Raw genomic sequence first — 25,546 nt, 5'->3', positions numbered from 1 at the left:
AAATGGAAAGTCAAGTGGTTACCATAAAGTTTTTGTTGTCTATATGAGATCTCTTGGTCAGACAGGATACTACTTCTCTCAGAAAGTGAATTTTGGAACTGGTGCTGCAAACAGTTTCTATCTTGCAGAGGTCTCACTCATCAGAGGAAATTTTGTATGTCCTTATATATATGTATAATGCATCATCATCAGGATACTGATGCAGTAGTGCTCCTGTAAGGGCAATACCTCAGTCTCTGAGTGAAGGTGTTAGCTGTCAAAAGGCCTGACTTGACAGATGGAATATACTTCCAGAGCAATTCAAAATAAAAGCTGGAAAAAAATATGCCATATGAATAGGTTCATTTTCCTAGTCTATTTCAAGTAAAGGCATTCTATTTATGTCTAACCACACAGTTGATATATACCTGTGTTTATTCATTCCATGAATATGAACTATGTAGAAGGAATACAACAAACTGTGGATATTCTGGTCCTTGTCACCTCAGACATTTAATGGGACTGACTTCAAACAGTATTCTTGCTTGCCTTCTTTCAGTGTAACTGCTCACTAAATCAATGAGATTACACAATAAAGTTTCTTCTGACTGTGTGTAGCACTAATTAGCTCTTGCTAGACTGGGAAATGGGGTATTTACACTTGGACCTAAACTGAAGGGCAATCACCTTAGTTATTCTGCCCATATCAGAGCTAAGGGTATTTATGTTCCCAGTATGCTGAAAAACTAATTAAGGAGGAAAAAAAAATCAGAGTGGACTGCACTTTTTGCAAGTATAAACATTATTTAGAATGATATTTTTTTAATTTAAAAAAAGCAGGAGCAGCTGTTTTTAAATGGTGAGATAATAGTGAGTTAAAATAAGACTATGAATTATTGCAAGGTTATATATTTAAATTTACCCTCCTACTGTACAACTTCACTCTCATTTTTATGAAGAAGAGCTAGTCCCACACTACCTATACTGACTGCCCACTTTTTACTAAAACATAAGGAGAACAAATACAACACAACCATGAGAAGCACTCTGAGTTGCTTCATCACTAGAAAACTCTACAATAAGTCTCACCAAAGCAAGAGTTGGCCAGTTCATAATAAAGGTAATAATGAACATAGTAATAATCTTCATCATGAAGATCAGGTTTTATGAAAATTTCCTGTCAGAAAAAAAAAAATTAACAGCTAATTCTAAAATTTCTCCTGAAAGCCTTAACAGACTAATGTAGAAAACATACCTGTTCTGCACCAGGCAACTGGGCTACTTATTGTACAGCTGCACATCTGAATATCACACATCTTCCTTATACTTCACAGCCATATGTATGTCACTTAACTAGGAAAACAGAGGGTACAGGACTCTTGACAGCCCAAATTATTTTCCTTGGAATTACAGTAAAAATATTATCCTGCTTAAACTGTGTAAAAAGACAACTTTCCATTGAAGAAAAAATGTTCTTTTATTTAAAAGGATTAAAAGAATATCCTTGTGATACCTTTCTTTCAGTTTTCAGTGGAGACAACAGACTATTTTCCACAGATGGGCTAATAAAGCAAAGTAGTCCTTGAGGGTATCTCCCAGTCACTGTGGTTTTGCACTAGCAAAACACCACTGACTTCAGCAGAATTACCCTGACTTACATTAATGAAAGTCAGAGGGAAGTTTGCTCCAACTTATTCTCTACAATGCCACAAAATGTCCTGATGAATACATATCATTCGGACACAACAAATGGCCTGCGGCAAGCTGACTTTCTTGTGCCCAGTGAAATTTTTATAACTTCTGAGAATAGATCAGTCAATCAAACAAAATTATCCTGCCAAAGTCGTGACGCCTGTTCACCACAAAGATAAAGGTCACAACACTGGGGGAAGGGCTTTCCTTGACAGGTCTTGTGAGCTGTTGTAAATGACTGGCTAGAGTTTTGCATTGTAGGTGAAATGCTGGCTAGGGTAAACTGCAGCATCGCATTCATTCTGGAGCCTTACCTTGGAGGAAGAAAGAGGTACTAATGAAAGAATCACTAAAGAATTGGCTATTACATGTCCTTGTCTCTCTTGTCTTCCACCACCTGTAGGTATCAGCTGCACGTGGGAAAGATGCTTACAGACACCTGGGTGAGCAAGCTTCAAAACACAGACTGGTGTTCCATGGACACTTTTTTTTCAATCCTACTCCTCTCTGTGGAGCCAGCGCTGAGGTAGACACGGTGCTGTAATTCAGAGAGCAGCGAGCCTGATTCTGCAGATGGGTAAGCACTCTTGGGCCCTAACAAAGAGGAACTGAAGGAATTTGTGGGACAGACATGTGGGCCACTGAAGGATAGTGTGAGGTAGCAGCATTTCGCAAGAGATCAAACCTCTGTAACGGTTTATTTCGGACTTACAGCTGTAGAAGAAAAAGGTTTCACACTGGATCTTCTAAATCTCTACTTAGCCACTAAAGTAGACTGTGTTATCTAATCTCCAGCTGATAAAAGTCTCATTTGATTTAAGGCCTGAAGCATATTCTATTTTAAAGACAAGACTATGGTTTGACTGCAACTAAGAAAATCAGTTTTTCCTCCCACTTTTGTAGTCTTCCTTGACACAAAGAATGAAAAATATCTCAAGTAAGGCTCTGCATCTGATTTATCAAGAAAATAATTTCTCTAGCTGAAAAGAACAGTCTTCACACAGTCTAACCTTGGCATACTAATGTGTTTTATTTGATATTTTACTGCCTGAGATGCCTCAAAATTTTTGTAAGATTCTGGACTCTTCTGAGATCAAAACAACTGACTTATGTTTGCCTACATCAATTCTTCCATCCCTTTATTAGAGATCCTGCTTTTGCTATTCTCTAACCATATAGTACAGTCTTTGCCTTGATGGACTTACTTGCAACCCGACCTAAAATTTCATGGGTTCATTCTTTGGAGTAGTAAGATGACATCCAGGATTGAACTCTTATCATGCTGCCACAGTTTCTTTTCCATCCAATCATTTGCATTAGTTATCTCATTCCCTCTCCAACATTCACATTTCTTTTGCAAAGAAATTTTTTTAAAAACTTAATTGAAAGTTTAGACACAATATTCATTGCCTTTTTAGTCACCGACTCAGTATCCCATTCTCACTGCATGATATTTTCAATTGTTCCTTTTGTGGTCTCTTCTTGTTGATGCTGAAGAGCTCTTTGCGACTTCATTTCTCAACTTCAGAAGTCTAATTCAGCTCATCTTTGGTCAGTTCCCTCTTCATTCTTATTATTTCTCAAGATGCAGGAGCCATGAACTAAGTGGGTTTAATTTTTTTCTTCAGTCTCATCTGTTAAGTCTCTCCTCTTTTTAACTATGCAACAACCAGTGAGAAATTCACAGCAGTAGCAATGACAGCACCAACACTGGCACCAACTATAATGTGAAATGGATGTTCTGCTTCTGGATGTTTTCACTCTGTCTGCACCGCCTTCCCTTAAAAGGCTTCAACTTCATATTGTGCAAGGAGCAGAACTAAAACAACAGTCACCTCCCTTATACGGTCAAGTGTTACAGTGTTACTCCTTCCCAGTCTTTAATTTATTAAGCAAAAAAACAGTGGAATGCTAAGCCCTTGCACACAACACAGATAACCAGGACCTATCACTAAGATAAGATGTAAACTGCCATGGCTGGCAGAGAGGCTATCAGGAGCACAAGGCAGAAAAAAAAATATTAGTTAGTAGTCAACAAGTTCCTTTTCTTTCTGCTTTCTAGTATGCTACATCTCACAGAGAAAGATCATAGTAACAGAAATCAATTTAAAAAAAGCATGTGAGGACACTTCAGCTACAAAGGATCTAAAAACGTTTGGCTCTTTTGGTTTTGCTTCCTCCACACCCCTGCAAAGTTATAACTCTAAGATGCTTCTGCAGGTGGTCTAAAGGTATACTGAATCAAGGTCTGGTGTTCAGGGCTAAGTTCTGTCTTGAAAACTGGTAACTTCAGGTGGATTATTTTGGCAGACAATAGTTTTGAGAATTGTTATGGATTGCTAATAATTGCAGAAATCATCTCCTTGTTAAATTCCATTCAGGACAATTTGAATTCCCTTTCTATCAATGGAGCCTCCTGGCACTCATGCAACTTAACTGCGGTGCCAACTAACTGTTCCAATATTCTCTCCTGCCTCTCAGTCTCACATTGGCCTTTCCCCATGTTTGAAATCTTTCAACAGCAAAAACTAAAAATTATCCCAGCAGAAAGGCAAAGTGCTACAAACACAACCTACCTTGCTCATGCCTTGTAACACACAGCAACCATACATACTAAAAACTTATTTGAGCTACATGGAAGACATTCACATTCAGCACAATCACCACTATACTCCAAGGACATGAACTACTGTGTGGAAAGTCAGCCCCTTGGCTTTAAATTCCTAAACCAAACAAATTTAAAACTTAGTATCTCCCTTCAGGCTCTTCAAGTTCATTGGACTTTTTCTGTCTCCTGTAGGAGCAGACTTGAAAAGGCTTGCAGCATCACAGAGATAATTAAAACACTCATCAGGGAACCCAGGCTCCCAAACATAAACACAGGGAGGCCCTGCAGTTACTTACACTCCTTGTTGCCACCTATGGGCCATGGTGTGAACACACAGCTCAATGTTTCATACCATCAAGTTTTCCTGCACACAGACTCTGCAATATCTCAGTCAGATGTTACAAGCACCTTGTGCAACTTAGCAAAAAGACAGCACTTTTTAAAGTACTTGAGGCACTTTAGAAAATAATGGTAAACTAATTTGTGTCCCAGTCCCAACAGGCAACTTTCTGATTCAATCCCAGGGGTAAAAGTAAAATTCATGTGCCTAATTTCATAGCCAGCTACAGAGCCAGGGGAGCACTGCAAAACTGAAATGCATTTGTAAGTAGGCCAACAGCTGCAGCACAGCTCTGCTTCAAATCTCTGAGAAAGGGCTGCAGAATGCCTCTGCCTCTTCCCTACTCTTCAGGGAGTAAGTCGTGAAGGCAAAAATAGCCAGCACGGCTCCTTGATGAGTCTGCCTTTCCTTTCAAAACTAATGTGTTAATCCTGTCCACTGTGGGCAGGAGGTGCAAATATACCTTTTATGGACACTGTACTGCCTAGTCTCCCTAATTTGCTGTGGAGTGAACTGCCACTGATGCAGGATTCACTGGTGAACAGGGACATAAATGCACCTTTAAGAAATACACGAAGCAGATGGCACGCAAAGCTGGAATTTTTCACCCTGTATTTGCAGTGCTGCAAGTAGGTTATTGTCATAGTGATCAAGATACGAAATTACTGCCAATGTTAAAACTATCAATAGCATGCAAGTTAGACATTTTACCACAATGAGACTGTTACTATCCCCAATTTGTGGGCACTATGAGGCATTAAAGAACCTTTTTCTGAGAAGTTAAATTACTTTTAAGAAGTTGCACTGGAGGAGACCTCATACACAGGCTTAGGTTTTAAGGCCTTAAGTACAGCTTTGGCTTATAAATTCCTCTCTGAAGTCTGGATGATAACAGAATCCTAGCAATGAGATTCCATGGGATAAAAAACTTCTCTGAAGAGCTAAGTGCTTAATTCAATTTAATTGAAGTTTGTGCATACAGAAACTAAGAACTTTCCTTCTTTTCAAGGAAATACAGCATCAAAGAAATCCCACCATGAAAAACTGGACTTTATCAGAAGCCTCTCCTTCAGACAGGAAACTGGCCAATGAGCCTATGACATCTGTTTCTGCTCAGCCAGACTATCAGGGTATGGACAGTACTGTCAGCATGAAAACACTGTAGCTCAGACTACAAAACACACAATTCTTTGCAGTCTTCAAAAAAAAAAAAAAAAGAAGAAAAAAAAATCCCCTCTGTCATGTTTTAAAAAAATCTCAGCACTTTGACAGATTTTAGCATAGAGCAAATGTTCAGAAAATAATCAGAAAGGGACACAACTGCTAGATGCTAGACTTCTGCACACTCATAATAAAATTAAATTGAATAAATACTGACTCAGTGGTGTTTGCTATGAGTAGAGCTACTAAGAACACTTTCTTGAAATTGCTGTTAACACTGGAATTCACCTGTAATAAAAACATTAGTAGGACAAGAGAAAAAAAATTGTTCCTGACTTTTTTTAAAAGAAAAATTAATTTAATCATAATGAGAAATGTTTAATTCCAGAAGAAGTATTTGTGCTCTTATTACAGGCAGTGGAACCAGGTCTTACGTGAATTCACATTAAACTGCTAGAAACAATTCTCAATTACTTTTTACTAGGAATTAGTTGAGTGTAAAATTCTGTTTCCAAACTATTAACAATTTTACCCTTTTGAACTCCTCACATGGTCAACACTTTTCTTTCTCTCCCATTGAATGACAGAAGTCAGAATGAATCCACTGTGTTTAAAACTAGACCCAGACCGTCAACTTGAATGCCTGTATCTAGTCTGCTAAGAGCAAGAGTTTATTCTAAGTACAGTATTTGTACTAGTGTCCTTTTCTGCTGTGTGTGAGGGAAAACACAGACATGACGGGATGAGAAGAAACAAGAAAGAAGACCAGGAACAAGGTCTGCAGCATTTCTCAGGTGCAGCTCCACAAAACTCAGCCCAAATTTTTGTGGGAGGAGAGGACTAGAGTGATTTAAGTCCTGCTGGACACTCACCAACCTTAGGCAGCTCTAAAGGTGCAAATGACAGTAAAACATACGCCATATTTTGCAACTGAGCATGGTTCACGTATCTATAACCTCACGGCAAAGAAGCTATCTGCTAAGCAGGAAGCAGTCTGGTCCCATCAGTGTGGCACTGTGCCCCTGTTGGTTGGTCTCCACGGGCTGGGTTTGGTACTTTGCTGGCACAAACACACAGGCAGTGGGAGTCTAGATAGTATCTCTGCACTGCTCTGCATTGTACCATGTAGACATACAGGCTTATTCAGGCTTCCATGAAAAACACTGCATTGTGTGAAGTAGGCATGATTCAGGCTTTGCTGAATTACTGAACTGTATTTTCCTTAGCTGGAGCAGTGTTCAGAATGTTCACAAGCTTTATATGATTTCAAACTACAGTACTGTCTGTGGACATGCAACCTGGTCTTCTGAGTTTTGTTCCTCCTACCTCTTCCACTTCCATGTCTTCTTATGTTTTTCAGCCCTGCTCCAGCTGCCACCCACACTGAGATTTATGAAGAGAAGCAACCTAGGAGGTTCTTGCTAGAGGATGCTGACTCAGTCACAGCACAAGTTCAATTGCTCCTTTACAGGACAAGTGTTTTATACAAGGGCTCAGTGCCAAAAAGTAATGAGGGTAGTACATAATAAAATGGGGGAAAAGATAAAACATTGAAGTCAAGGAAAAACTAGTACTTTTGTGCAAAATTCCTTTTTTCTATATTCTACATTCATTTTTTAACATAAACTTTTACAAAAGGCTTTCATATTTCCATTCAAATCCCTAGGGGGTTCTCATGAGTCCAAAAGTTAAGCGTGCTTAAGTATTTTGCTGAACTGGTGCCAAGAGGCAAAAGTCAACTATTTTGCTTTATTGAGTATTAAGCACCCATTATAAAGCAAGACTACTTATGTGTAGTCTTAAGACCTATTTCCAAGAAATCTGCTAACAAATCCAGTACCTTGCAGACAGAAATACTGCTCCTTATGAAGAGAAAAAAAAAATTGATGCCAAGGTGGATAGGTCTGTGTAAATAAAGATAAGTTGGAAGGTTTATTGTTTTAAAGGGAGGGGGAAAGTAATTTCGAAGTCCAAAAATGGATGTGTTCATCCTCTTGCTTCTGATTTCTCTTCATTGTGTACTTCTATATAGAAAAACAGGATGCTGCAGACACACCCTATAAAGAAACCCAACTAAAGCTAGCTGAGATGTTTGTATGTGCTAAGACTATAAATTGCATATGTTCCTCCTGCCTAGCCCCTGCAGATCCCTCCTTTATCTTTAACCAGAAGTACCAATAGGAAAATTCTGTCCTTTATGTGACTTTATTTAACCTTGTACTCAAGGCCCATCAAACAGATTAGCTTCACCAGGTATCAGTCATCACTAACAAACAAACTGTAGCCGAGACAGACTCCAAAGCTCACAGGAGGAAGGCCAGTTTGTCAGATCCACATGCGGGAAGAAAAACTTTCCAGAATAAACGGTTACTGAATGTTAAGAAGTTATTTTTCTTCTCCAAGTCTCTGCTCATATGTATTAAACTCACTTATGGTGACTTTCCAGCAGTCTCCCAAGTCACAGGGTGATGTTTAAAAGATCCTAAAGATAGCTGGTTAAATAAGGAGCATTTAAAACAGCTCTCCTTAAATTGGGGCATGAGCTACAGGCACAGGAGGAACTCGGTAGACTTCTTGACGATTTTATCTCAGGTATGGGAATACTCTTAGGCATGCTAAAGCGTTGCCAAGACTCTTATCCATTCATTACTAACAAACTTTTAATGTGCTGAATGATCCATCTGAAGTATTTCCAAAAAGATATTGCCAGGCTTTCCACAACTCTTTCCAGTGAAACAAAGAATTGACTTATCTGGTACAAATAACAAAGTGCTCTGAAAACGTATGACGTGGAGCTTGATTCATCCTGCATTTGATGGTGGCTGTAAGGATAGTAAAGGAGTGTCTGATGGGTTAGTTTAAGCTGCAGTTAAATGTTATTACGGTAAACTCAGCAGGACATTCTACCAATACTTCATTCCACTGAGTTACAAGAATCTAAATTCACTCTCTAATTATGCTGGCTGAGTGATATCCACCACAAAGACAATTTTGCAAAGGAGCAAAGTCAGATTTAAACTGGATGAGGAGCATGCAGTTCACAGACTGGTAACAATGTCAGTAAGATTCTAGAACTGGCAAAAGCAAGCATGAACCAGGCCTCTTAAGCATTTCTAAATGATGGGAGAAAGAGCAAAACAAACCATGTTTGTACTTAGTTTTGACAAAAAGAAGCTAAGAGAGCTTTAGGTGTACCTGATGAGGAGCTGATTCGTTTGACCAAAAGAAAGTAATCTTACAGATCTATCAGCTCACAGTAAGCCTCCTGAGAACATATAGACCCATCTGATTTTAGATCACAATTTCTTGTGTTTGTGAAGAACAATCTAAGCAAGATTCAGGTAACTAGGATGGGTGTAGAATGAGCTCTTGATTCTGGAAGACTCAAGAACCCAGAGCTGGTTGTGGACCAGTGCACAAGGGCTGACAATCAATGCTCTGACCCACAAAGGAGCTATCCTTACGATCACATCATGCCCTGTCTTCCCTAAGAAATCAGTCTTCATGTGGGAAGAAAGATACTGAGAAAAATATCACACTGAATTATTGCAGAGGTAAAACAATCCAGCAAACTACCCCAGCAGTGAGTGATCAGCCAGTCAGGAGCAGCTGCTGAAGAACTTAATTCTCCAATTTACAAATAGATGTATGACTAAGCTAATTTCCTAAACCAACCCAGCAGTAAGTGTATGGAGACATTTGCGGTATCTATATTATTCCTCTCCGGAATCACAGAAAGATTCTGCAGGCAAGTCAAACCACCTATAATGCCTGCACATTGACATTAAGTAAGGAGACTCTCTAGCATACCACAGGAGACTCGGCATGCTGTGAGTCCACCCAGCAGAGGAACACTAAGTGTTACTGTGAAAAAAGAGATAGGGAGTGGCACCTTTAGCACACCACCTGGGAGTCTATCCATAGACAGAGTTCTGTCAATCTTGGGCACGGGGGAAGTAAATTTTGCCACAATATTGTGGAGTTTGGTGGTAGAAAATACCCAAAGCGTGGGCTTGCTCTCTCACTCTTCCTTGATGGAAAGTACACAGTAAAAATTAAAAAGAAATGTGAAAAACTTGAACAAAATGGAAACCAGGAGCAAACAACAGTCAGGGAACTGAAAATCTTTTAAACAATATGAATTACAGTGATTATGGATGTCTCAACCTAGACTACCTATAATGATTAGTTATGTTTATGACATTTCAATAAAAGGACATACTGAAGTACCAGGAAGATATTGCTGAACTTCAGTAGTTAAAGAAGGAAATAAATACCTTCTAGAGTACACACAGACAGAGCATAGGTTCCCATGGTGCTGTAGTCCTATGCATACCACACCTGAGACCCATACTACCAAACAAAAAATAGCAATCCTTTAGGGAAATTTTCAGGTTGTGGCTTAGTCCACACTATAACATTTTGGCAACCTCATGATGTTGTTTCAGTGGTAATAAATGCTACTTGGACAGCAAAACCCTAATGAGTTTCATCAACAACAAAGCCCATATTTCTTCTCAGAAATTCAAATGAGTGACATAACTGATATAAGCGGAGAAAACATGAAAATTCTCACTGGTCTCCCAGCCAAATCAGCTAGGGTAAAAAAGTATTTATGCATTACAGTTGCAAGCTATATATATGGGAATTTACACTTCTTCTCTTTAATATAATGCACACACCCCCCGTGTGTAATACGCAAGTTCATGAAAATGCCATCACTGCCTTTGCATTGTACATTTCCAGGAACCCAAACTTAAAATTTGAGAACTTCTAACAAAACGTATTACAGTAACTAATGTTTTCAACTGTTTCTCTTGGTTACAAATGCATTGGAAAGCTTTGCACAAGATGCAGTCTGTGTAACTCTCTCTTATTATGGGGTTGTTTTCTTCAGTGTGTGGGATGCGAACAGGTGTACTCATCATGATGTTCCACATCAAATGCTGTTCTCATGTTGCTTTAGTCACCAGTTTGAGATTCAAAACCAAAATGCGTAACTTCGCACCCTCTTTTCTAAATGTTTCAAGAGTCAACTCTCAAAGGAAGCATAACCTTCAGGACACAGTGCCTGTGACTCCCTGCCTTGTGAAAACTTCATTGTCCCCTTCACACAAGCTCTACCAGAATGACTAGAAACAGCTGCTGATATATACAGTATCTAGATATGGCTGTGCTAAAAGTAAGGACAAAGCAAGAGACAAAAGCTGCTTTGCTAAAGACAACTAGCAAACACAAGCATTTCTATGAGTATACAATGAGGGAGAGATGTGTTTTGGCAGCAACATACCCCAACAGAATTTTGTCTTTCACATAATAAAATCAGCTGGCACAGTGCTCAGAGTCCCTGTGAGGTGAAACTAGAATCACAGAATCACAGCATATCTCAAGTTGGAAGGGACCCATAAGGATCATCGAGTCCAACTCCCTGCTCCTCATAGGACTACCTAAAACTAAACCATATGACTAAAAGCGTCATCCAGACACTCCTTGAACTCTGACAGGCTTGGTGCTGTGACCACTTCCCTGGAGAGCCTGTTCCAGTGACAAATTGCACACATATGTACAGTAGGTCCACAGAGAATCTGAGATTTGATTGCAGAGTTCATAGTACTAATGAAGAAAAGTCCAACCATCTGGCAAGCATGTGGCCATGCTCACCAGATGTACTGCAGTAATCCCTAAGGTTATTCATGCCCTTCCTGGCTGAGACACAAGAATCACTCTTCATTACTATTTCAGCACTCATATGCCTATAGAGTAAGTTAACTCCTCCTTGTCGGTAAATTAAAGGACAAAGGGAATGGATGGTGATCAGGTACAATGACTTCTAGCATTTTCAGTGAACTTTTACATAACAAATGAATTCCTTTAAAGATTCCAAGCTTATTTTAGCCTCCAAATTCTGCCATAGCTCAGCAGCACAAAGATTATGCCTTCTTCTAGGAATGATACTGTCCACTTTTTTTATGACTGCAGCTGACTGTATTAGACAGTCTGTGTGTGTTCGATTCCCAACAGCATGGCCTATGACTAGTTAAACTCTGAGAGCAAAGGAAGGTTTTTTTAGTATATACATCCAGAAAAACAGCTGTCACTGCTACGCTGTAGTATGCTGTATTGAACAGCCTGCCTTGTCACAGGCTTCCTGAATGGAGTAGGTAGGAGGACAATCTTCTTAATGCAAGGAAAGAACAGAAACAAACAAAAAGACTCAGGTTATTTAAAGCAAGCCTGTCCCTGGAAAAGGAAATTCACCCACCAATATAAGACACACCTCAGCACAAAATGACACAAATGAATTTCAGTAGTGGACTTTGTCCCGCTAAGGATTTGACAAAAAACTTCATATTCAGTGCAACAAAGAAATGTCAGAAGGGTCTCTAACGTACGCATACTACGGGGAAAAAAACCCAAAACTTGAACAAGGGACAACCAACACTCAAAGGTTCCGCACCTCCCCACCCTCAAATAGGGACATTTTCTGTTCTAGCCTCGAGTCCTGCATGGTCTCTGCTGCATACAAAACCTGTGAGTTTTCCAGCAATAAAAATGGTCTATGAAGGGAAGGGGAAAATGTTTTCTAAGTTCTCTTACTCTGTAGAAACTGTCAGGGAGATTTTATTACACCAGAGAAGAGAAGAGATGTAATAAATGGCGAAAAGCTAGAGGTATTCTCCTTATATCCTTCTGCAGATACTTGTTGAAGTAAGTCTGAGTAATGTCATCACTAATGACCGGCAAGACCTGTGGTCTTTTACAGGAAATGTAATAATCCTATGAACTAAGCACAAGGAAAAGACCCTCCATTAACTCAGAAGTACACATGGCCCATAATCATTAGCCTTTTTTAGGACTATTACAATGAGGTCAGCTGGTTCAAAAGGCACTGTGCCTATGCTCATTGACAAAGATGCAAAACAGATGTGAATATAACCACAACATGTGGTACAACACTCTGTATTGACAGCGATTCAAATTGGGGTTTCAGTACTCTGAATTGTCTGAATAATAGCGAAACAATAGTTTTAGGTACATATCATAAGTTACTGGTTGCTTCTACAGCCTCTTCTTCACCTCTCAAGCACTGTAATACTACATACATCCTCTCATGCAGAGTCAGCAGGATAGCTCAGAAAATGACCAGGAAAAAGCCAGTGCAGTTTCTCCAGCTGGATAATTCCTTGGTTTAGAAGAAAATAAAAAAGTAATTAATTTAAGGCAACATCAAGGTTTTCTATATATCACCTTTCTGTTAATCATGGTAAATACAAGATTGCAAGAGTGCAGGCAGGCTCATCAGTCTTGGTAGCATGTGGACTTTCCAGCAAAGGTCTCCTTGTAGGGCCACAGCATTATAAAATAATTCAGATTGGAAGCAACCATGGGAGGTCTCTAGTCCAACCTCCTGACAAAAGCAGGGTCAGCTATGAGATGAGGTTGCTCGTAGCTTTATGCAGTTGGACACTGAATAACTTTCTTGTTTCAGTTATCACCATTGCCTCTTGTCCTCCCACGATGCACAGCTGTGAAGTGCCTGACTCCACCTTCTTGACAGCCTCTCTGTAGGTACAGGAGGCTGCTGTTAGTTCCCACCAAAGCCATCCTTCTCCTGGCTGAACAAACCCAGTTCCCCAGCCTCTCCTCGTAGGGCCTGTGCCCCAGCCCCCATCTGTCTCAGTGATCCTACGCTGAACTCACTCCAGTTTACTGATGTCTTTCCTGTAGTGGGGATCCCCAAACCAGACGCAGTATCTGGAAGTGGTTTCACAAGTGCTGAGCAGAGAATAATCACTTCCCTCACTCTCTGGGTCACGCTCTTCTTCATGCAGTCCAAAGTGCTGCTGGCCTTCTGATTCCAGGGCACAGAACTGGCCCTTGCCCATCTCACTGCCCACCGGGGCCCCAGGCTGTCTCTGCAAAGCTGCTCCTCAGCCCTTCTGTCCCCCGCCTGCATCACTGTAGGGGTCTGCCTTTTTAGGGGCAGGATTCACAGCTTGTCCTTGCTGAATTTCATCAGGTCCTTGTCCATCCGTAACTCCCAGCTGTCCAGGTTCCCCTGACCAGCAGCTCTGTCCTCCAGCATACGAACAGGTACACCCCCAGTTTTGTGTCATCTGCAAACTTGGTTAGAGTGCCCTTCATCCCCTTCTCCAGACCACTGATAAAGATGTTAAACAGGACAGGTCACAGAACAGACTCCTGCAGTACCCCACTTTTTACCAGCTCATTAACCAATGGCCCTTGAGCCTGACCACCAAACAAGATTTTTACCTATCTAGTTGTCCACCCATCCAGAACATAAAGTCCTGAGTTGGATACAAGAATAATATGGGACACAGTGTCAAAAGCCTTGCTGAAATGGAAGTAAATGACATCTGCTGTCCTAACCTCATGAACAGATTCAACCGTTCTATCACCTAGGCAATCAGGTTGGTTAGACATGATTTATTCTAGTGGCTCCCTAACAATGCCGTTTAGATTCAGATTTCCTTCCTTACGCCAGTTCTGCTTTTTCTCTCTTGCAAATTGTTCTATGGATTTTAGAGAGTGAGAATTAGTAAGTGCTCTGTGTGCTTGTGATATTTGGCTGGGAAGGGAAAGGAAGAAAGCAGTTTCACGACTTTATGGTAGTGTTCATAGAAACAGAGAAACTTAAAAAGGAAGAAGAAACTATAACATGCCATAGAAATAGACTGTTACTACAGAATCACAGAATGGTTGAGGTTGGAAAGATCTTAGGCCTCTTTCATTTCCCCACAAAAGGGAACAGAAGACAATGTTTCTTCTCCACTAAAATTAATCTGACAGTTCAAGTGACTACAAATTAAAGTAAGATCTGTTCTAACAGGACTCTCAAACTTCTTCAAATAATGTTAAGCACCCTGGCTCTGTCACAGTCTTATGGAGATCTTCTTCAAAACACCCAGAATGTAAAGAACAATTTCCTGTCTTCTTAATTTGTAAACAATCTAAGTAACTTAGCAGAAGATTATACTTTAATACACATAAGAAGTAGAATTTTAAACACACTGTTTTGAAATTCTGTGCCAGAAAAGTTTTCTTTGAAATCAGCAGGAAGCCTTCTCCATAAGGGTCACCCATTTACAAAAAATCCTTTGATGGGAGAGGTTACTCTTGAGCTGATACCAGCTGTGCTGTCCAGCACAGGCAAAACATGTTCCAACACGCTAATCCACGTGGCAGCCTTTCTATGTTGACTGCGTAAGCCCTTGAAAGAAAAGGGGCCTTTATTTTAAACTTTCTTTTAGTAGTCACAGTCTTATGTAACTGACTCACTGTAAACTTCCTCAGATTGTTTCAATTAAAACACTTTTGGACTTTTTTATCAGGACATTTGTAGGAATTCCTGTTGTTTATTCATAGCTGTATACTTTTTGAGATATGACAGATGCAGCACTAAGAAAACTGTGGACTTTCTGTTACCCAACATCTATCTATTGCACAGTGCAAGGCCTGCCCAGAACGTTTTGCAAAAGTTTATTTTTCTCAGGTAGTTTTTCACATGTGGTATATTAAGCCCAGACAACAGTCTGTTTGTTTGTGAGAACTGCAGATAACCCTATTTCTTAACAAAAGTCAAGTCACCAAGCGCCAAATCTTGTTCTCTCTAACTTTGGTGGACAACTGACCTCATTTGCAACCAAAGTTTAAGTCGGAAACAGAGCACTGTGTAGTTTTCAACTCATCTTTTCCTTTAAATGAAGAGAGCTTTCCTTTTTCCTTTAAATGAAGAGAGCTTTCAATACACCTTTCTGTACTCAGTCCTGAAAGCTGCACGTTGCACAACCAATGAACCTGCTCATTTGAGGCTAAGCAGCTATGGCTGTCCAGTCCAGGCACAGGCCAGAATGCAACTACCTATGAGTGAGAGCAAGAGCTGTATGTTGGGTAAGGCTGCTCTGCAGCCTGCCATTCTTAATAGGGATCAGTTGCCTTCAGGCTCAGAACTGGCCAGTGAGTGCCTCTCAGACCCAAAAACTAAGTTGTGTGCCAAGTGAAAGGAGGTAAGCCACAGGACTGCCTAGCCTCTCTTGCTATCCATCCATAAAGGACAAGACAAGAGTTTTCTACTGATATTTTACAGGACACCGACATGTTTTCTGTCCTTTTCTTCAGAAGCAATGAAATGCAGCCACTGAAGAACACAAGCTGCGGTATCAATCAGTTCTCTCCTGCAAAGTTCAAAAGTATGCAATACACTGAGAGAGGTTCATTCTCATCTTTGGCTGAGAAAGTATCTGAAAGTCTGACTGCTGCTGTCCACTTACCCCACATACATCCAAAATGTGGCCTGCCATGACCACAGTGGGCAGCATGCTTTCATCAGTGCAGGCTAGGATAATGAAACACAGGATAGCCAAGAATATGGTGGACTTGCAACAGCCAAATATACCATACTATACTAAAGCATACCAAATCCAGTACCAAAGAAAATACAAAGAAGACAAAGACAGATCCTTAAAGATATCCTTGAAAATATTTGCAATGATACATCACCTCCACTGCTTAAAAAACATTCAGGGATGAAAGGATAACAGCTAGATTAGAAGCACATTGTAGAAACAAAACTGAAGGGCACAGCTAGCGAAAGGACATCAATGCCTTGTAATGACAGTTGTTGCTTTTTCTCCACAAATCTTTTCAAACACATCCTATCTGTGTAAGTAAAACATTTAGCTGCATAACATATTTGAAAACTGATACAGAAAAACTACCATTCTTTACTAGATATACAAGTATACAGAGGACACATATGGCTATTTTTAATATTGCAATGTTATTTAAAAAGTTACAAGTCCTGAACAAATTTCCTATCACAGTGCTCAACAAGTTTGTATTATGCTTCAAGGTTTTATGCAGTTGTCCTTCTACAGCATTCCAGAACAGAACTTGTCCTTCTGCTCCATCTAATTTAAAAACTGCTTGTACGTGACATGGACTCAGTTTGACAGGGGTGTCTTAAAAAATTCACAGCAAGCCTATTCCAGATAAGAGAAAGTGAGACTGACTTATCCTACTGAAGGAAGATAAAAGGAGTGAGATCACAACTGGCATAACTTGAACAAATCACAGTCACAGAGTGAATGCAGTATCAACCATGCAGAAAGGTGTATTTATAACTTGGAGAAGTCTTTATGTTGGAAGAATCCCTTACAACTCAACAGTAAAGGACGTCCATGTAGAGAAAGAAATGCACAGCGTGCATCCGGCTTCTGGCACAAACTTCTTCATTAAAACAGATGATCAACAATACAGAAGAAAAGCAGATGGTTCCAAAGAAACAATAAGCTACAGATTCACAAGACAAAACAGACAAAAAAATCCATGCAGGATTTGTAAATGAGGAAATAATCACAAAGGCACAAGTGGAATGTGGTCTGCTGTTCTCCATGGCCAGAGGTTTCTTTAACTGCTACTGCTTGTTAAACAGCAATAACAGTCCCCATCCATTAACTGATCCAAAAACTTTTTCAGTGTTTACAGAGGACAGACTAAGCTTTACAGGAAGAAGCAGCAGAAGCACTTACACTGGACAATACACCCCTCAACAAACACATATAGGAACGATCCAGTGCCTCAAGAGGAAACAAGGTCTCCTTGGGTCTGCATTCCCTGGTTGAGACCTGGGTTTATACCATTGACTCCCAACAGCTCTCCTGGCTGGTACCAGGCCCTAGGAACCACTTGCAGAAGAACAGTCAGCCCTTCTTTCTTCACCTTCCCATCAAAGTATAAATTTTTGTGCACAGTTTGACTTTGACATAACACAGTATGCACTAGCCCATTATTCAAGCTTCATTATGCTCTTGTGGTTTCCTTCTATTGTAACTGTGTTTTAAATGGCAAAGAGAAATGTTCATTATTTGTTAGTGGAGATAATTCACTTCTCTAGTGCTTCCAGGTGGGAGTAAGAGACAAAAGCAAACTGACCTAAGCTGAGAATGAAGACAGCAGCTCTTCTTGGGCAATTCCTACCAAACAGCGAACTCTTGCTTTGTTTCCTAATTCTCACAATGAGGTAGAAACTCCTGGAGCAGTGCTGCTCCTCTCTAAGCAGTAAGAGAGGCAACCCACCTGATAATAATGAGTAAGCAGAAATCCAGCCTTTGACATAACTAGGCAAACTTTGCCAGGTAGCTGGGCAAAGTAATTGTAAGAAGACAGTTATATGAATTAATGCTTTTCATCCTGTGTTATTCATTGCTGCTTATAATGTTTGAGGCTCCTGAACTAAAGAAACAAGCATACAGAGCCATTTAAGCAAAGCTTCATGCTGTAGTTCAGACAAAATGGACCCTACTCTAAACCAGCAGCACTGTGAATTTAAGAGTTTCTTGCTGCCAGGGTCAGCCTCCTTCCTGCACCCAACACAGCTTGTTTAGAGCTCATCACATCTCTGCCCTTCACTGCACGAAGACGCCTCTTTAAACAAGTCAGAATAGTCACTGTCACTGCAGGCCCCCTTAAAACCTGCCACTAGCTGACCAGATAGTAAATGGACCATCAGCAAACAGAACACTGATGTGTCAAAGTTGCATTAAAAGACGGGCTACCAGATGTAAAGTGGCAGGGTGCTGTGTGGTAAGGTACTTAGCTTTGCTCAGGGTAAGCACAATCAGAGCACCTACATGCCCCTGAAATGGCCCGGCTGTAGAAACAAGGTATCAGACAATGCTAGCCACAGTAGTATTCTCTCAACAACCCTCTTTTCCCGTACCAACTTGACTGCTATTTTCCACACCCACCCAGCTTCGTAATTCCCACAGAAACAATTTTGACTCACCCTTGTGATTCTCAGTTTGTACACCATTAGCTAACATCTCAGCATTTCATTTCCCTTCCTGTTATGCAGACATCAGATAAATCAAAATACAAGGATATGAAAAAAGAATAGTTTGTGGCACAGGGTACACAGCTTTGCATTCCCCACAAGAAAAAGAACACCAACCTCAGGGTACATATTGCCAGAGAATTGAAGCCTGAAGACGTACTGCCACAATGCTGTTGATGTTGGAGCATATCAAAGCAGATGTTTCCTGTCAAGTGTTACACCTCCCCTGCAGTACATACTAGTATATTCCAGCAGTCAGGCAAACACATGTAAATGTTAAACACATTGAGTGAATTCCCTTGTAATCCAGTGCTCCATTTCTTAATGCTGTACTCCTAAGCAACCTTTAGAGTCCTCTGGATTATTGCTCCTTTCTGTTTAAGTTTAATAATGCACTGTGAAAAACTATTAAACTAAAAAGCATCAGATTTTCTAAATCCTTTCTTTCAAGTACTATGTATGATTTTAATTTTTTTTTATAGCTGAGGAAAAACTCTAGTACAATGATTTAGGATAAACTGTGGCCATACAACATGGATGCCCTATAAGAAGAGGTGGTTTTCATTTGGTCTCTAGCACAGACCTCAGGAGAGAGGCCCATGACCTCAGAAGACAGCAGCCAAATGGACAGGAGTTGATCCAATTCCCTCACGAGAGCTACTCTTATTACCAAGGTCCACGAGCAGGCCAAAAGAGACAGTTGGGTACACTACAAGAAGATTCACTTTGTAGACACAAATCGAACTACACCTTTCAGATAATAGCAGTGCTCTGATGACTGAAGAAGTGTTATCCCAGAGACATTGTGTTGACACCATCAAATACAATGAAGTATTACTAGCAGAATTCATCTTTCCCTCATGAAAAAAAATTAAGGAATGTTCACACAGGATTCTTTTGACCATCATTATGTGTTTCCCTACTCTGCTGACACCCATTGGGAAAAAGATTTCCACGTTTTAATTTTTTACTATAGTAGTGACTGTATTATTAAATCCTAGTTAGATGTGCTTTAAGTTAGCATTTCCTAACTTCTTCAGGAAGACAAACAAGTAGAATATAAGTTTCTTTTCTTTTCCTAGGCACTACTTCTGCTACCCTACTGCACCTACTATTACAAATGTTGCCATGTCCTTTCCAATCACCTTTATTTTAACACAGTTTCTCTATTTCTAGTGTTGGAACAACAAAATACAGAAAATAAGGAATATCAGCACTCAACAGCACAGTAGAAATCTTTTTTTAAATACTCTGTTTATTAAGTGTGCTTTCCATCCCTTGTTAATCAAGTGTTGTTCTTATTCTTGTCCCTACTATTACATGATGTTGATAACAGTTGGCCTGAAAGTCCTTTTCCTTTATTTATTTCTTCTAACTTGCTAACAAGAAATACTTTTCAAAGTATTTTTAAATAACCATTCCCATTGAACTGAATGGTACTGCACATGCATTAAAGGCCAAATTATAACTAACTCAAGGTGTCATACTTCAAGATTAAATCTAGCAAGGTAGGTGGGACATGTCTAAGAAGCCCATGGATGTAGACTGGTTATGAATAAGAACAAAATTTACCACTTAATCTTTGTATATAAGAAGGTCTGCTACGCATCTACTACCTCAAATGGAATAAATCCTAATTTGAATGAATGACAGTCTAGATATGAGAGAAGTATTTAAGGGATTTGTTTTAGGTGTGGTACTGGGTGAACGGGGCAGGGTTTGCCAGTGGGGGACTGCAGGGTTGCCTCTGTGAGCAGAGGCCAGGGCTGCCCCATGCCAGACACAGCCATTTCCAGTCAGCTACAACAGATCCACCACAGGGCACAGCTGAGCCCAGCAGCCAAGCTGGTGGCCCCTCTGGGAAAACATACTCAAAAAGGGCAAAAAGCTGCCCAGCAGTGAGGACTGAGGAAGAAACAGCCCATGAACACCAAGGTCAGAGAAGAGGGAGGGGGAAGAAGAGCTGCTCCAGGTGCTGGAGCAGAGATTACCAGGCAGCCCATGGAGAGAACCACAGTGGAACAGATGGATCTTTCCTGGCAGGAAATGCAGCTGGTGGAGAGCCCACACTGGACCAAATTTTTTCCTGAAGTACTATAGCCCATGAGGAGAGCCCACGCTGGAGCAGGGTAACAGTGTGAGGAAGACGGAGCAGCAGAGGGGAGCTGTTATGAGCTGACCTCAACCCCATTCCCCATCCCCCTGCACCGCTTAGGGTGGAGGAGGTGAAATAATGATGGAGTGAAATTAAGTGTTAGGAAAAAGGACTGGGGAAAAGGTGTTGGTTGAATTTGTGGGGTTTTTGTTTCTCATTATCCAAATCTATTTTAATTGGCAATAAATTAAATTAATTTTTCTCAAGTCAAGTCTTTTGCCCATGATAGTAATTGCTAAGTGATCTCCCTGTCTTTACCTCAACCCATGAGCGCTCTCATCCTACTTCCTCCACCTGTCCTGTTGAGGAGGGGGAATGAGAGAGTAGCTGGGTGGGCATCTGGCAGCCAGCCAGCCAAGGTCAACCCACCATAAATATTTGGATGCATGTTTTGATGTCCATTTTAGAAGCTTCTAACAAAATCTTTAGCATTGGTATAACTACAGATAGTTAATAGCTGCAAAGAAAGCAAAAGCCAAGCAGTTCTGGAAAGTCGGGCAAACAGGATAGATTGTAGCTAACATCAGACGACAATCCGTCACTCAAAACTTTTTACTTATTTCATTAAAATCACTATTTGGAAGTTCATTAGGACTTCATTTAAGTAAATTTTGACCAATACCCACAAGCTTTCACTGTCAGATGTTTCACTCACCTTAACAATTTGTATTTTCTACTATAACTAGCACTATGTAACACAAGGGTCTTCTTCTAAAGATAAGAATGAGGTGAGGTATGAGTGGAAGTCTTAGGCAAGGAAGACCTACCCTCAGTAGAGGAGGAACACATTGGGGAACACTTAAACAAACTAGACATAAACAAACTAGACATACACAAGTCCATGAGGTCTCAGGTGCTGAGAGTCATTTCGAGGCCACTCTCTTTTATCTTCAAAAGGTTGCAGCAATTGAGGGAGCCTTCTGAGGACTGAAAGCAAGTAAATATCACTCCGATCTTAAAGGCTGGCAAAAAAGACTATCTAGAGAATTACAAACCAGTCAGTCTCACGTTAATCCCTGGGACGGTGATGGAGCGACTAATCTGGAAATCATTTCCAAACTCATGGAGAACAAGAAGGTCCTCCAAGAGTAGTCAGCATGGATTTATGAAGAGGAAATCATGACTGACCAACCTGATAGCCTTCTACAATGAGGTGACTGGCTCAGAGAATAAGAAGAGAGCAGTGGATATTGTCTGTCTTGACTTTAGCAAGGCTTTCAACTCTCTCTCCCATTACATCCTCTCAGACAAAATGACAAAACATAGATAAGTCAACAGTGAGGTGGATTGAAAAGTGGCTGAATTCCAAGAGTCAAATGGTTGTGATCAGCAGCACAAAATCCAGCTGGAGGCCTGTCAGCAGGGGTGCCCCCCATAGGTCAATACTGTAGCCAATACTGTTTAACATCTTCATTAATGACCTGGACGATAGGGTAGAGTGAACCCTTAGCAAGTTTACAGATGACACAACACTGGAAGGAGTAATATACCAGAAGATTGTGCTGCCATTCAGATGGACGTCAATAGCCTGGAGAAACTGGCACACAGGAACCTCATGAAAGTCAATACAGGCCAATGCCGCCAAGCCCTGCACATGGGGAGGAATAATCCCTGGCACCAGTACATACTGGGGACCAAACAGTGGGATAGCAGCTGTTCAGAAAAGGACCTGACGTCCTGGTGAGGACCGTGAGTTTACCATAAGCCAGCAATAAGCCCTTATGGCAAAGCTGGCCAACATCCTGGGTACCATTAGAAAAGCACTGCCAGCAGGTGGAGGGAATTGACCTTTCCTCACTACTCAGCACTGGCGAGACAAAATCTGGGGTCCTGAGTCCAGTTTTGGACCTACTGGAGCACTTCTGGAAAAGGGCCACAAAGTTCACTAAGGGACTGGAGCATCTGTCATGCTAGGAGAGGCTGAGAGAGATGGGATTGCTAAGCCTCAAAGAGAGAAGGTTGAGGGGGGAAATCTTGTCAATGTGCATAAATACCCAATAGGGCGTGGGGGGAGTAATGAAGACAGAGCCAGGATCTTCTAACGGTGCCCAGTAATAGGACAAGACACAATAGGCACAAACTGAAATTGAGGAAATTTTGTTTCTAGTTACGAAAAAACTTTTCTACTCTGAGAGTGGTGAAATACCAGCACAGGTTGCCCAGAAAGACTGTGGAGTGTCCATCCTTGGAGATACTCAAAACCCAAGTGGACATGGCTCTCAGCAATCCACTGTAGTTGACAGTGCTTTGAACCCAGGTGTTGGACTACATGACGCCCACTATTCCAGCCTCTGCTATTCTGTGATTATTTCCTTCTTTTCTGCCAGAATTAATAGTCATAGTACAGTTTTTCAATTAATTTTTAATGTTTTCTTTCCAGTGCGTGAGCTTGAACATAAGCTTTACAGGTAGATATACAAAAGGGTTCTGTAACAGTTGTCCCTGGAGCACATTAAACCAGTCTATTAGAAAGGAATAAAAGGGATCAAGAAACAAAAAAAGAAATAGATTTAAAGCATACACTAGTAAGCAGTAACCTGAAACCTACCACAGGACTTAAGCAAGCAGTGTTATCCATTCCTTTCTGATTGTTCTACTCAGAGCACAGAATATTTTCCTTACTGATTTTATTATATTGGAGGTGAGACATGGAGCAGCAAACACAGAGAGGATGCTGTCCCTTGCACTAAACAGCATGCTGTCTGGTATCAGACATCACATTTTGGAAGAAAAAGGATTTCCTTTCCTATTGCACAGATTGAGGTTTTAAAATTTTAACACTAAACATTACAGTAGTGTGCTAATTTTACATAGAATTGCTCAATCTTTCTTTTTTCTTTTTGCCTCATTGTATTGCGAATATTCTTGTCCTTCCCAAAGGCTTTTTTTTTTTTGCAAGTTGGCCAGTTAGTCCATGGGAATGGAAATCATGAATGCCTTACACATATTCTTTTACACCCACTGTCCCACTGGGTGAGGATTTCACTGACACTGGTGGAACTGTACCTTACATTTATAGATACATGAAATTGGAATTCAGTTCAACATGAAACCTATACCAACAATCAACCTCTCTGTTAGCCACTCCTTCAAGCAATATATTGGATTTCAGACAATGACGTTCTACGATTTTACTCAAAAATAACTCTTACAGACAACGATCTTTCCTGGTAGTTCAGCAGTTCCTTATGGTGGGCTTCACTAGGAATCCTGGAAGACACGATGGCTCAATAATTCATGCAGTGAACCTCTAAGAAAGGTGTTTATGATACTCCTTACTGTGTCCCAATCCATGTAGCCAGCTTTATATAGGAAAAGTGACTTGCTTAAGATGAACTACTGACTGTGATTTCAGGTCTAAGCTTGGCTCTTCAATGAGTGAGTTCAGCACTGGCACTCATAAATTAAGCAGTTTATACAACTTTGGCCACCAAAGCATGAGAATCTCTGGACAACATTATGGCATTTTTACAGGAAACTAAAATTCAGGTATTTTGGACTGTCACGTGTACGAATGAGTCACAAAAAAAAAGTGACCAACTTTGAAAACATGTAACTTTTAAATCTTCAGGAAAACAAAGACAACCACAAAATGAAACAAAAAATTCAAGTGTCCTGGATACAGACTGCAAACTTCTTAATAATAAATATTTGTAAGAATGGGTGGGAAAATATTTACGTCTTTCCATCATTATCAATTGCTCCGTTTTATTTAATAATCAGACTTAGCTCCGCAGAACTAAATAAGGCAGTAATCACCGTGAGACAATCTATGCTCCAGAAGGTCAAGTAAACATTGTGAAGAACATAATTCAAATAGTCACAGTGTTACTGAAGGGGACTTCAGTACATTCATACTTTTTGACATATTTACCAAACTTTAAAAAGACAGACAAACATATTTAAATGTCACTGTTTCTTTAAGTCTTACAGAAGTGCAGATATCCTGGGGTTTATATCCAAAATGAACTTCTATTTCAAAATGAATTTCTATTTCAATATAATGGTAACTTTCACTTAAACAATGAGATTTTTGGATTTCTAAACAGAATAAATAAAATACAGCAAACCCTGACCTAACTACTTCCTTAAACTAGACCATCTACCTACAAGTAAGAAATATTTCCCTGAAGACTCTGTCAAGCATTAGAGGAAGCTGCTAGCTCTGAATTTAGCAACTTCCAGAAATTTCCTGAATAGGGAAGCACCCTAATATCCTTGTTTTGCACAGAGCAATCAACCTTTTCATACAAGCTACATTTCACTTCAAAATTACTGTTTCCTGATTAGACACATTTAATGGGGGCAGCAGATCATTCTTGTGTTAGTAAAGCTATGCAACCAGATCAACACTGAGGCACAATTGACTCAGTGAGTGCTCTTCCCACACAGAATATATAAGGCAATAATATTTAGCTTAATCCTCTTACACCACTACTTACAGAAAATTTAGGCCTGGATGAGACTTGTTCAAAATTCAGCTGCTGCCACAGCACGCACATCCAGCAAATCTTTTAAGACTTGTCAGAAATAGCTTTAGGTATACTTTTAACCTGCCTTGAAACTGGGCATGGATTTCATGACTGCCTGCATCCCTTCTGGGACATTTTGTATCATAATAGATGATATATTTCAACGGCTTAAAATAAGAGGGGGGGTTTTGTTTGCGGTTTTTTAAATGCTTCTTCAGTACTGAATTAGTACTTTATCTGTTTTAAACTTCCATGACTTTCATAAGAAGGGCTGCTAGATTAG

General features: G+C 40.3%; 1 protein-coding gene across 1 annotated transcript in view; it reads right to left on the bottom strand.

Moving 5' to 3' along the window:
• PGM5 (phosphoglucomutase 5) overlaps positions 1-25,546 on the bottom strand; it is a 77,434-nt gene that overhangs the window by 33,524 nt on the left and 18,364 nt on the right. The gene's annotated exons all lie outside the window — the stretch shown is intronic.

The sequence above is a fragment of the Aquila chrysaetos genome, chromosome Z (genome assembly GCF_900496995.4).
Source record: "Aquila chrysaetos chrysaetos chromosome Z, bAquChr1.4, whole genome shotgun sequence".
In the NCBI taxonomy this organism is placed as follows: Eukaryota; Metazoa; Chordata; class Aves; order Accipitriformes; family Accipitridae; genus Aquila; species Aquila chrysaetos.
The sequence above is the reverse complement of the archived record's forward strand: the minus strand, read 5'-3'. Positions and strand labels throughout refer to the sequence as shown.